The sequence below is a fragment of the Bidens hawaiensis genome, unplaced genomic scaffold (genome assembly GCF_021521415.1).
Source record: "Bidens hawaiensis isolate Kalapana, Puna unplaced genomic scaffold, B.hawaiensis_p1.1 tig00081426_1, whole genome shotgun sequence".
Classification (NCBI taxonomy): domain Eukaryota; kingdom Viridiplantae; phylum Streptophyta; class Magnoliopsida; order Asterales; family Asteraceae; genus Bidens; species Bidens hawaiensis.
Genome location: NW_027503790.1, coordinates 2236 through 13320, shown reverse-complemented (window position 1 = coordinate 13320; position 11085 = coordinate 2236). Strand labels below are relative to the sequence as shown.

At 37.9% G+C, this 11085-nt stretch overlaps 1 pseudogene across 1 annotated transcript; it reads right to left on the bottom strand.

Moving 5' to 3' along the window:
• Positions 1-1534: 1534 nt before the first annotated feature.
• LOC143607345 (subtilisin-like protease SBT2.6) lies at positions 1535-6671 on the bottom strand (annotated as a pseudogene). Its single transcript, XR_013148951.1, has 10 exons — positions 6497-6671; positions 6268-6412; positions 5808-6158; positions 5205-5300; positions 5049-5121; positions 4676-4961; positions 2749-3074; positions 2391-2658; positions 2038-2319; positions 1535-1907 (listed from the first exon to the last, which is right to left on the bottom strand). The product of XR_013148951.1 is annotated as a subtilisin-like protease SBT2.6 (transcript).
• Between the last annotated feature and the right edge of the window lie 4414 nt (positions 6672-11085).

The window sequence follows — 11085 nt, the reverse complement described above, 5'->3', positions numbered from 1 at the left end:
AACCATCGCTCTCAGCCATCACAACTGCCGCCCACCATCGCCACTAACTACTATTTTTATTTTATTCCCGCTTTTCTAGCTTACTAAACAACACAATAATAATCATTTCATTCTCGCATGATAACCAAATATCTAAATAGAATTGTAATGATTCATTTTATTACCTTATTCATTCTATTCCATCACTCATTCTATTACCCCATACAAAACATGTCTTAATATTATTCATATGCCAATTATTATGACGTCGATATATATGAAGTTATGAATTACTAATTATTAGGCCGACAACCTACAAATTCAAGCCCACGTTGCTCAAACTTATTTCAAAGTCCGTTTCATCTATTGGGTTGGGTAATCAACCCAGTTTCGGATTAACACATCGCATAATTCACCAATATGGACTTCTGATTTCGGTGTTACTACGCATGACTTTTTTTCTTTATATTTAACGAGTATGGAAATGCCCCAATGCCTGAGAAGCGGGTATCAACTGCCCATGCTAATTTTGACGTTCCAGGCTTTAACTCACTCGGGAACACCATCAAGAAAGAAACTCACCACTGTGGAAAAACTCTAGGCCCGGTTATGGGGGAAGGCTCCTTGAAAAACTCCCTAATGTTTTGAACATGAGACAACAAGATCTCAAGCTCTCACCATCACTCATTGAACCGGAAGGCCCACCGCAATATGACTTCTGATTTATCCATGGTTTTATATGTTGTTCCTTATCACGGTTACGAAAACTTCATATGTCTGTAACACCATATTGGTCATGCTTTGCCTCATTTATCACAACACAATTTCTTACCTGAAAATGTGTTCTTATTTGTCCTATTTAGCTAACATTCTCATGTCTATCATGCAATTAGTCATCAATCATCTAAATATACTTATGAAAAGGCACTTGTGATAGGGAGGTCGTCATTTAAAGTACATCTCATTCTCTCCATATCGTGCACTGCTCTGTGTCATCCGTTGCAAATTTTTTTGTTCATTTAGGATTCGTACAACGTATATGTTAAATTACCCACGTTTTTAATAAAATAAATAGTGCCCCAAACTTAAGTCTTCAGATATGTCACAAAAAAACCTACATTATTATTCCAATAATAAACATACGTCCTCAAAGATAAGAAAGGTTTCATGTACTTGTGACCACCGCAGTGATGAGCCGCCAAAAAAATGGTAACAGAGAGCGAAATTAATCAAAACCCTAATCGTTTTGAGCATTTATTCTATGGTTCTATACTTCAAATTGATAACGATTTTCATCTGATTAGAGCATTTTTTATAGCTTTGAACATGGAACACATTTACATTAATAGGTTAAAACAAACATAGAATTATATATCTTCTAGTTCCCAATGAAATTTAGCTTTAAACATGCCAACACATATGGGCTACTTCAAAACTTCATTCTTTACATACACAAAAACTTATAATGCATCCCGTTTCATCACATTACCAAAACTAATGAACCCCGCTTTCCCTTTCGCCCGAAGCATACATGCAGAACCCGAACTTGGCTCACTAGCAAAACTAAATAGCATCGAAAGAAGCCACCGCCGTGCCACTTTCTCTTTACATATTTTCTTATTTCCCAACGGTTTTATAAAGAATATAGCATCATATAACCCAAACTAATGGTCATAGCCCATGGCTACAACCGGCATCCTCACCTTATGCCCTCTGTTCCCTTTCAACAGAACCTCACCGAAACTGTAGCTCCCTGTGCTTGATCGAACCGTGAGTGTGACAGTGAACTTTTGTGAAGCACCTGGTCCGATGGTCATAGCAGGAGGGCTTGTCTCAATGGCTATGGCTGGTGACATTCTAGCAGTTTCCTATTTCACGAGAGTCGATTCCAGGTGTTGTGCATAAAAATCCCAAATAGTCTTCATATCCTGAAAAATAATATAGATCTAGTAAGTTAAGCTTCTCAACGTATTATTGGTTCTAAAATAAACGCCCCTCTACATACATACATACACATATGTGTGTGTGTGTTTTGAAATAAGTATTTTGGGAATGAACCTGCATCAAACACGAGTCCGGGATCAAGAGCAGCACGAGGATTAACATGGCCACTCCCATAATCAAAAGGTGTTGCAGAGACAAAAGTCATTGCTTCAGAGCCCGAATATTGTTGGGCCAAAATTGGCCTCTCGGCCTGATCAAGCGTGTTTGAGGTAGTCATCAAGGCGGACTTAATAGCAGCAGGACTCCAATGCGGATGCTTTTGCTTTATTAAAGCCGCAATCCCGGCTATATGTGGTGCAGCCATGCTAGTTCCAGATATCATAGCGAAGTTCTCGCCTGTTTAATGAGGTTTATGATTTTATTAAATATACAAATTTATGATTTTATTAAATAAAGTAAATACTTGCCTTCGTAATTAGCCTCATCTGTTCCGTTTGGGGACCAAGAAGCCCATATCAACGAACCAGGTGCTAGAATATCCGGTTTTAAAAGATCTGCATCTTCAAATTTGTAATCTTTTATATTCGGGCCTCGAGCTGAAAACAATGCTACCATTGTTGCTGATTTATGAAGTATCGGCTCCAACCCGTCTCCAATGCTTCCGGTCGCCTTAAAACTCTTCACTCGTCCCGTCCAGTCTCTTGAAGTAGAGACATTGTAATAATCTATAAGATCCTATAATAATATATAAATAAAAATCAGATCAATTGTATGGTTGTATGTACATTCACATTAGATGAGTTTTAAATATTATATGTTAACTACCATTGAGTTGCTGACATCAGTGATGAGAATCCCGTGCATGCCAACGGGTACAGGGTCAAATTTGGTACCGGGAGATGCGTTTTCTACAGCAAGAACAAAGCCAGCCGCACCAAGGCTTTTGGCAGTTTCAGCAACTTTTTTAATTGAAGCGGAACCGCTTACAAAATTGAAAGAATAACCACACAGAAGGATGTTTCCTTTAACCATATTTCCATTTAATACTTCAGGCCTCTGGCAGTCTGAAGGGCTAAACTTCACAGCCGATGAATCCAACAGCACATCATTAGCTGTAACCAAGGTAAACTTCTGATTTGGACTCGTGGGAGCTGCATTGTTTGATCACAAGTTAGAAAATAAATAAATAATGATAATTCAAGTAATATAAAAACCAGTGGCTCCAGCTTGTGGTCCAGTCGGTTATCATTATATGTGCAAGACTAATAATTTATAAAAGGTTTATTGGACTGTAATAATCCCTATTAAATGGTATTGGCCGATAATAATCCGAAGTCAGTTTATCGCCACTGGCGGCCCAAATTTAAAAAAGTTGGCCCCCAATCATCCCCCCCGCGGGCATTAAAGAGGACTTAACGGCGCTATATTTTTTTTACGAATTTCAAACTAATGTTTTAGGGCTTTTGTTAAGAAGGAGGATACGAGTTAATTAATGTAAAACTTAGCTCGGAACGGGGACCCAAATGGCTTGATTTTTGTTAATTTTTGAAGTTCAAACACCCGAATTGAAGCATTGTTTCGTCGTTTTGGAGCTTTGTTACGAACTAAGTTTTACATCAATTGACTCGTATCCTCCTTCTGATCAAAACCCCTAAAACATTAGTTTGAAATTCGGAAAAAAATAAAATGCCGTTAAGTCCTTTTTAATGGGGGACCATTGGGGGCAACTTTTTTAAATTTGGGACCGCCAGGGGTGATAAACGGACTTGGGATTATTATCGGCCAATACCATTTAATAGGGACTATTAAAATCTAATAAACCTTTATAAAAACATTACGTTTACACACGCAACCTACTAAATCTCTCTAAAAAGGTTAGAATCTTATTGTGATAATATACTTCTATAATCATATTTAACACTATCTATAAACATTTAGAAAACAATGTTCGGATCGGCCCAACCCGGTATGATCGGCCCATACAAAAAAGCTTTGTAAACGAACCAAACGTGCAATGAACAGTTCGTGAACCGTTTGGTGGGAAGTTCGTTTAATTAATAAATGAGCGAACATGAACAAAATACTTTGTTCATTTTGTGAAATGAACGAGCATAAACGAACCAAACGTGCAATGAACAGTTCGTGAATCGTTTGGTGGGAAGTTCGTTTAATTAATAAATGAGTGAACATGAACAAAATACTTTGTTCATTTTGTGAAATGAACGAGCATAAACGCATGTCTCGTTCATTCATTTATGTTCGTGAGTGTTCAATTAAATTTGCTTATGTTCATTCATTTATGTTCGTTAGTTTACGTCTTCGTTAGCTTACTATCGTTAATATATTCATTTAAAACTTTTTGGCCCGTTACAACTTAGTCTAGTTTTAAGGACCTTTTAGGCTCAACACTTGTTTTTCACATTACTTTTAACTAGTCTTAGCACAGTTGTGTTCGTTCAATTATATTCGTTCATGATACAACCTAATCTAGTTTTAATAGTTTTTTAGGCCAAACACATTTTTTTCACATTACTTTTAACTAGTCTTACCATAGTTATGTCTGTTTATATAAGTTCAGTTATATTCGTCCATGAACCATTTGTTTATACTGTTAACAAACGAGCATAAACCAACACAAACATGCTCCTTTTATTAACGAACGCACGCAAACAAGAAAAACACGTTTGTGTTCGATCATTTGTTCGGTTAAAGTCAAACGAGCAAACATAAATTAAACAAGACTGAAACTCACGTGATAAACCGAGGCCAGCTAAAATTTTCCCGTTTCCTAATGTCAAATGGTTTTTGTATCTTCGGTCATCAACCGCAGCAGCTACAGAGGCGATCCATGGACTATAAGACACTATGGATTTGGCTAACGGGCCTCCGTTTCCAGAAGCTTGTGCAACAAAAACGCCAGCTTTAACAGCCGAGAGAAGTGTAGCATCAAACGGGTTTAAATATGTGGTCTTTGTGGTGGCAGGTGGACTGTTAGGCCCAACCGAGAGGTTCAGTATGTCAACACCATCATAAACGGCCTGCGGTTAACAAATGTTAAATACATAAAAGATAACTCTTGACATGTGTTTTGGTAAGCATTATTATAAACAATGATGTAAACGAACCTGATCGATGGCAGCAACGACATCAGCAACAAATCCTCCAAACATCCGGTAGAGTGCCTTATAAACAGCAATTCTGTTTACACATGATTATTATTTAAAACATTGAAAAATAGTAAATTTATGATAACATTTGAATACATTTTAGATGAAATTCACCTTGCACGAGGGGCCATTCCACTTGCTTTTCCAAATTCATATCCTTGCACTTGCACTGGGATACCATTGTTACCCGCAGCAATTGCAGCAGTATGACTGTAAAACAATATTAACATTGTTAATCAGACACCATATTTGACTTCAAAGTCAAAGGGCATGATTATTTGTAATACAAAGTATGATTTTGTAACAAAATAGTGGATGATAAAAATGTTAACGCAAAACGCATGTTAGCAATTTTATTAGCCAGGTTTCCAAGCACCATGTTAGAAAGGTCAACATAGTTAACCTAGCTAGCATATTAGCTGCTACAACATCATTTTTACCATATAAACTTGTCTCACATTATCTAGAATCAAAGTTTTATGGCATTTTGATGTTCTTTTGGTACAACTTTTACGAAGTTTAAAGCTTTTTCATGATGCAAATAAATTCACCCAATTTGCCCAATTTAGACAGACAATAACTACCATTCTTCAGGAAACCAAATCATGGTAACCAATTATACGCAAAACCATCAATTTGGTTAACTAAGCATTAAGCAACCATGTGTTCACTTAAAAAATGAAATATTTCTAAAACTATTAAAGCATTTGCACAAACCTTCCATGTCCGTCACCGTCAAGTGGAGATGCTGCAAAATGTTGCGCGCCAACAATCTTCCCATTGCAAAAACTCTTCTTTGTACCAGGGTCAACTTCACATTTCCCTCTATATTTAGGAACCGGACCATACGGTTCAGTAATTGTATTTTGAAAGCTCGGATGATGCGGAAAAAATGCCCGAATCCACAAACCCAATCACAATTTCCTCCCCAGCCCGGTCAAACCCTCCACCCGTGGGCCACACCCCCGTCAGAAGCCCCAAAAATTGCGGTGTGTGTGTAGTCAGTTTCCTCACTTTCCAATCTCTTTACACTGACTTCACACCTGGGGCTCGGCTAAGCATCTCCGCCTAATAATATTATTTCAAACAACACAAGAAATGAAACTGAACTAGATAAGTAATCAATAATCATCCAAATTCTACTTGTTAAATATCATTTTTGTAACTTTAATTAAACCTGTTGCGGTGTAATGTGAACCGAAAAGCCGTTGATGAGATGTTTGTAGCTGTAAAGCTTTTTATAGCTTCCGTCTTCGAATAACGATTCAAGTAGCGTATCGTGCCTTTGTTCGAGGTGATTAGAGTATGATACAGCCAAATCACTGAGAATTAAACATAAAACAATATGAATTTAACTAACTAATAAAAAAAGTTTTAATTTAAAAAAAGAAAAAAAAAAAGCTAACCTAGTGAAATCAATCTTTTGATCAGAATCAGCATTAGCAATTGGTTGAAAGCCATTAACACCTCCTTTGTAACTTACCACAGGCTCTCCTTCAATTGTTACAATATAAACCTCTGATTTTGTGGTATAAACAGATCAAGTAAGATAATAATGACAGACCCAAGTGGCCTCATCATCTTCCTTCAGTGATCTACCAACTTCTTGATCAAATATTATAGATTTGCAGCAGCAGGAGATTATAGACAAAGAAAAAAAGATAAGGATAAGTGTGTAGAGTGAAAATGTGTGTGTGAGAAAGAGAGAGTGGAGGTTGTTAGGGTTTTAACACTTTTAAGGGAGACATGGTAGCGATGATGGAGGGAGAGTGTGTGTGTAATTAATTAATGTTGATTATGATTTATGAAGAATTTTGTTGGTGATGAGTAGTATATACTATTATAAAAAGAAATGCTTTTGTCGTAAAAAAATATTGGATTTGATTGGGATAATAGTTACATTTTTGTCTTTATCACAGCAGCTTCAGTGGTTGGGTCGGTTGATGTAAAAATTAGGGTACGACCCCATACTCCCCTAAATACAGAGTATAGTACTATACGTCGCGTATAGGGGTACCTTTTGTTTTGTCTGTTGTATCTGTACAGACAATCTACGACAATCTAGGATAGTTTTGTCTGTTCTCATGTCGTAACTTATATGTCATGTATAGTACTATATGAAGTGTATTTGGTCGAATGTGAATTATTGAGCTCCCCAACTCCTACTCCCTTCTCTTTATTATACATTCACATACACACATCCAGTTCACCACCCGAGACGCAAAAAAATATGTCGTAGTTCAACAATTTATTTCCAAACTCGAATGTGGAGGAGCGGGGATACGTGCATAACGATCACAGCCTAGCACGCTGGGGTTACCAGATTTGAACTAGGTTTCGTTGTATATTTTATTTAATATAAAGTCATTAGTTGCTTTTTAGTTAAGATATGTTACCATTACGTTTGTCCAGAAGTATTTCGGTTACAATGGTCAGCCTGAACAGTCTTACGGTCAGCCATCGTACCAATTACCAATTGACGGGTCATATTACGGAACTCAGTCTTCTTCTTCGTACCACTTACCAGTAGGAGAGGCACCGTATTGCGGAACCCGGTCTTGGCCCGATGTACCGATAGAAGTGCCACCGTATTGTGAGGGATACGAACATGATAATGATAATTATGATGCTGATTACATACGCGAATCGACGGTTTCGTATAAAACAGATATTGTAAGACACCATATGTTTTGTTTAAGTTATTATTATTTTTTGAACATGTTTTAAAAATGTTTCAGATTTTTGAGTCCCGTAATGAGTTAGAGGATTATGCCAAGAAGAGAGGACGTGAGCATGGGCGTGTTATTGTGGTCCAATGGTTAAGGAAGAATGGTGCGGACCATGCATGTAATCGTAGAGGGGAAATGAAACTAAATGCCACGGCTAGGCGTACCGGTAGTATTAAAAAGTGTTGTCCATTTAAACTCCTAGGGAGGCATGCGGTGGCAGGTCATTGTTGGAGGCTTGAAGTAGTAAACGAGACACGCAACCATGATCCCGTTTGATTTGAGGAGGGGTACGCGCAGCTCAGGAAAATGAAAAGCGCTGAACTTAATCTGGTTGCGACGTTACACCGGAGAGGCTGGCTCAAATTTACGTAGCCGTACGTGAGCAGTTTCCCAGCTGCAGATGCAAAATAAAGGACATATCAACGCAGTGAGTAATATAAAGATCAGGAGAAAATTGGTTATACCCCCATGAAGTGTAAGGCCCCATTCTCGGTGCCCTATATTGGGTGTTGGATTTACTCGTAAACACAGTTATAAGATCAGAGTTAATTAAAACCTTTCGCGGAATCATAACACATCAACCAATATATTACAAATCATAAAATCTTGTCTTAACAAAAGTTAACTTATCTTAAACATAATAGCATAAGTCTAATGAAAAATATAAACAACACGTGAATCTTCTTTCTCTGATGCCAGTCTTCATTTATTTGCCACGTGTCTCTCCTTAAGCAACATGCCTTATCCTATTCACATGCGTGCATACTAAAAGTCAGCTACACTTAGTTAGTTCTAGTTAATTAGTTATCATACATTACATTCATATTTTTACTTATACGTGTCCGAAGATACGTATGCCATACTCTACTTACTATTACTTTTTTCATACGTTCTTACATGCATACTTACGTACTTTCTTTCATATATTCCTATGGTATACCATAAGCTATTCGAACTCTACCATCACATATATTATTAGGGTCTGCTCCCTTCTGTCTTAGATATTATTAGGGTTTGGTCCTTTCTGTCACAGATATTATTAGGGTCTGCTCCCTTCTGTCTCAGATATTATTAGGGTCTGGTCCGTTTTGTCTCAGATATTGTTAGGGTCTGGCCCTCTGTCTTGAATAACCATACATCCATACAAGTCTCGTCAATCATCCATACATTTGTTATCATACGTGTATACTTTACATATCTTCTGGCTATGTATATAAATATATATACATATTCATTCATATAAACATTCTATACTAATAACATTCAATACATAATCATAAACATATCATACACTTACCGCTCAAGTAAGTGTATTAACTATCACATAGGAGTATGCACACAGCCCCGAAAAAACGTCATAGAGTGAAGGGGCTAGAACTCACCTGTAGTCGGTTTCACTCTGAGTTAAGTGTAATACCCTTCCTTAGTTGTGCATGGCTAACTGTGTAATAATTATAAGTATTAATTGACTAATTCTAAACAAGTCATACCTCTAGGTTAATGAAGTCCCTAACGAACGGGGGTCTGGGGGCAGCGCCCCTGGTAGCGGGGGTCTAGGGGCGGCATCCCCTAGCAGGGTCCAAGGGGGAGAGCCCCTAATGCATTAGAAAAATGAGTCGGGTTAAGTTTTACAGCAATTTGGATCGCATGTAAAACCAATCGCATCGCATAGCTAAAAGGAATTGCATCGCATGGATGCAAACGAGTCGCATCGCATGGATGCAAACCAGTCGGATCGCATGGATGCAAACCAGTCGCATCACATGGGAGCAACCAGTCGCATCGCATGAGCAACGAGTCGCATCACATGAGCAACCAGTCGCATCGCATGGGCAACCACGCGCATCGCATGAGCAACCAGTCGCATCACATGAGCAACCAGTCGCATCGAATGAACACCCAATCGCATTGCATGGCTGTCCGATGCAATTCTTTTCTGTTTTGCGATTCAGATCATTTGTGTCTTCATTTTTCCATTCTTTCAGGTATGTTTCTTCCTAAACTTTCCTTATGACCCGTTTTACCATTTTGATGGGTTTTAGGTCACAACCACTTTGTCTACTTGCCTTTTTACACAGCCCGAACGTCACTTGTTCGTTCCATATTGAACCCGTCAACTCGTGGCTTATCAAGTTTTATATTTTTCTTGTTTCTTACATCCCGGTCTACCTTTATACCAAGTTTCATGGCAAACCGACCTCAAACACTTAGCCTTTTGAACTAAAACATGCCTTTTGGATCCGGTTTTGCATCGGATTTGATTGGATACGGGACTAAGGCTTCATTTCTTGTTCTTTTGGATGAAGATCTAACACAAACTTGCCCTAGTTGGATTTAGATCTAGCCAAAATAAGGGAAGGGGTGTTTGTGTGTGTTTTGAGTGTGTAGAGGAAAGATGGAAGAATGAGGGTTTTAGGGCTTTAGGGAATGCTTAGGATTTATATACTATTAGGCCCATAGGCTTTATGCCCATAATCATTCTAAGTCCATGACAACCCTAATCTTATCCTTCCATCTTATTATTATTTAATTAATCTAAATAATAACACACTACACATGATTACTAAACTTATAATATTTTATTTAATAATTATCAAAAGTGCGGACGTTACATGAAGGTAGTTGAAAACCTTCCTAGTTTTACTATATAAAACCAATATCTACAATATTTATTAAAGTTTTATTAAATCCAATGCAGGTACTGGAAAACTTTTTCCATAACAATGGTTCCGTGTTCTATACCCTGGAGAATTCTTCCATCGGCAGGACGGAGGATATTTCTTCTGTCATAATAATTCATGTAAAATTTGGTGTGCATTCCCCGAGGTGTTGTTGATTGTCACGACCTACAATATGAACACGTATGAGTGGCCGTTTGTTCAGTTTGTTAGTGTGACATCGACATCAAAGTCATTCTGTATCGCCCACACATTTTTAATTAGGGAATAAGAGAAGAACTTCACATGGGCCCTCGAGAAACTTAAAGGAATGCTCGAGGATTGTATAGATCCACGCGTAATAGTGACTGACGCGGACCGAGCCCTTATGAAGTCGTGTAGCGTAGTCTTCCCTAATGCCACAAAAAATTTATGTAAGCGGCACATCTCTGCGAACATAAGGAAAAAAGTTTAAGAGTCTTTATAAAACAGATATCATGGAGGAATTCGCATACTGGCTAAAGGTTTTGTATAGGTCTCTGAGAACCCAAGGCTTTGACGATAATTGCCGTAAGAAGGAACTCCATTTAAAAAGACACAAGGACACGG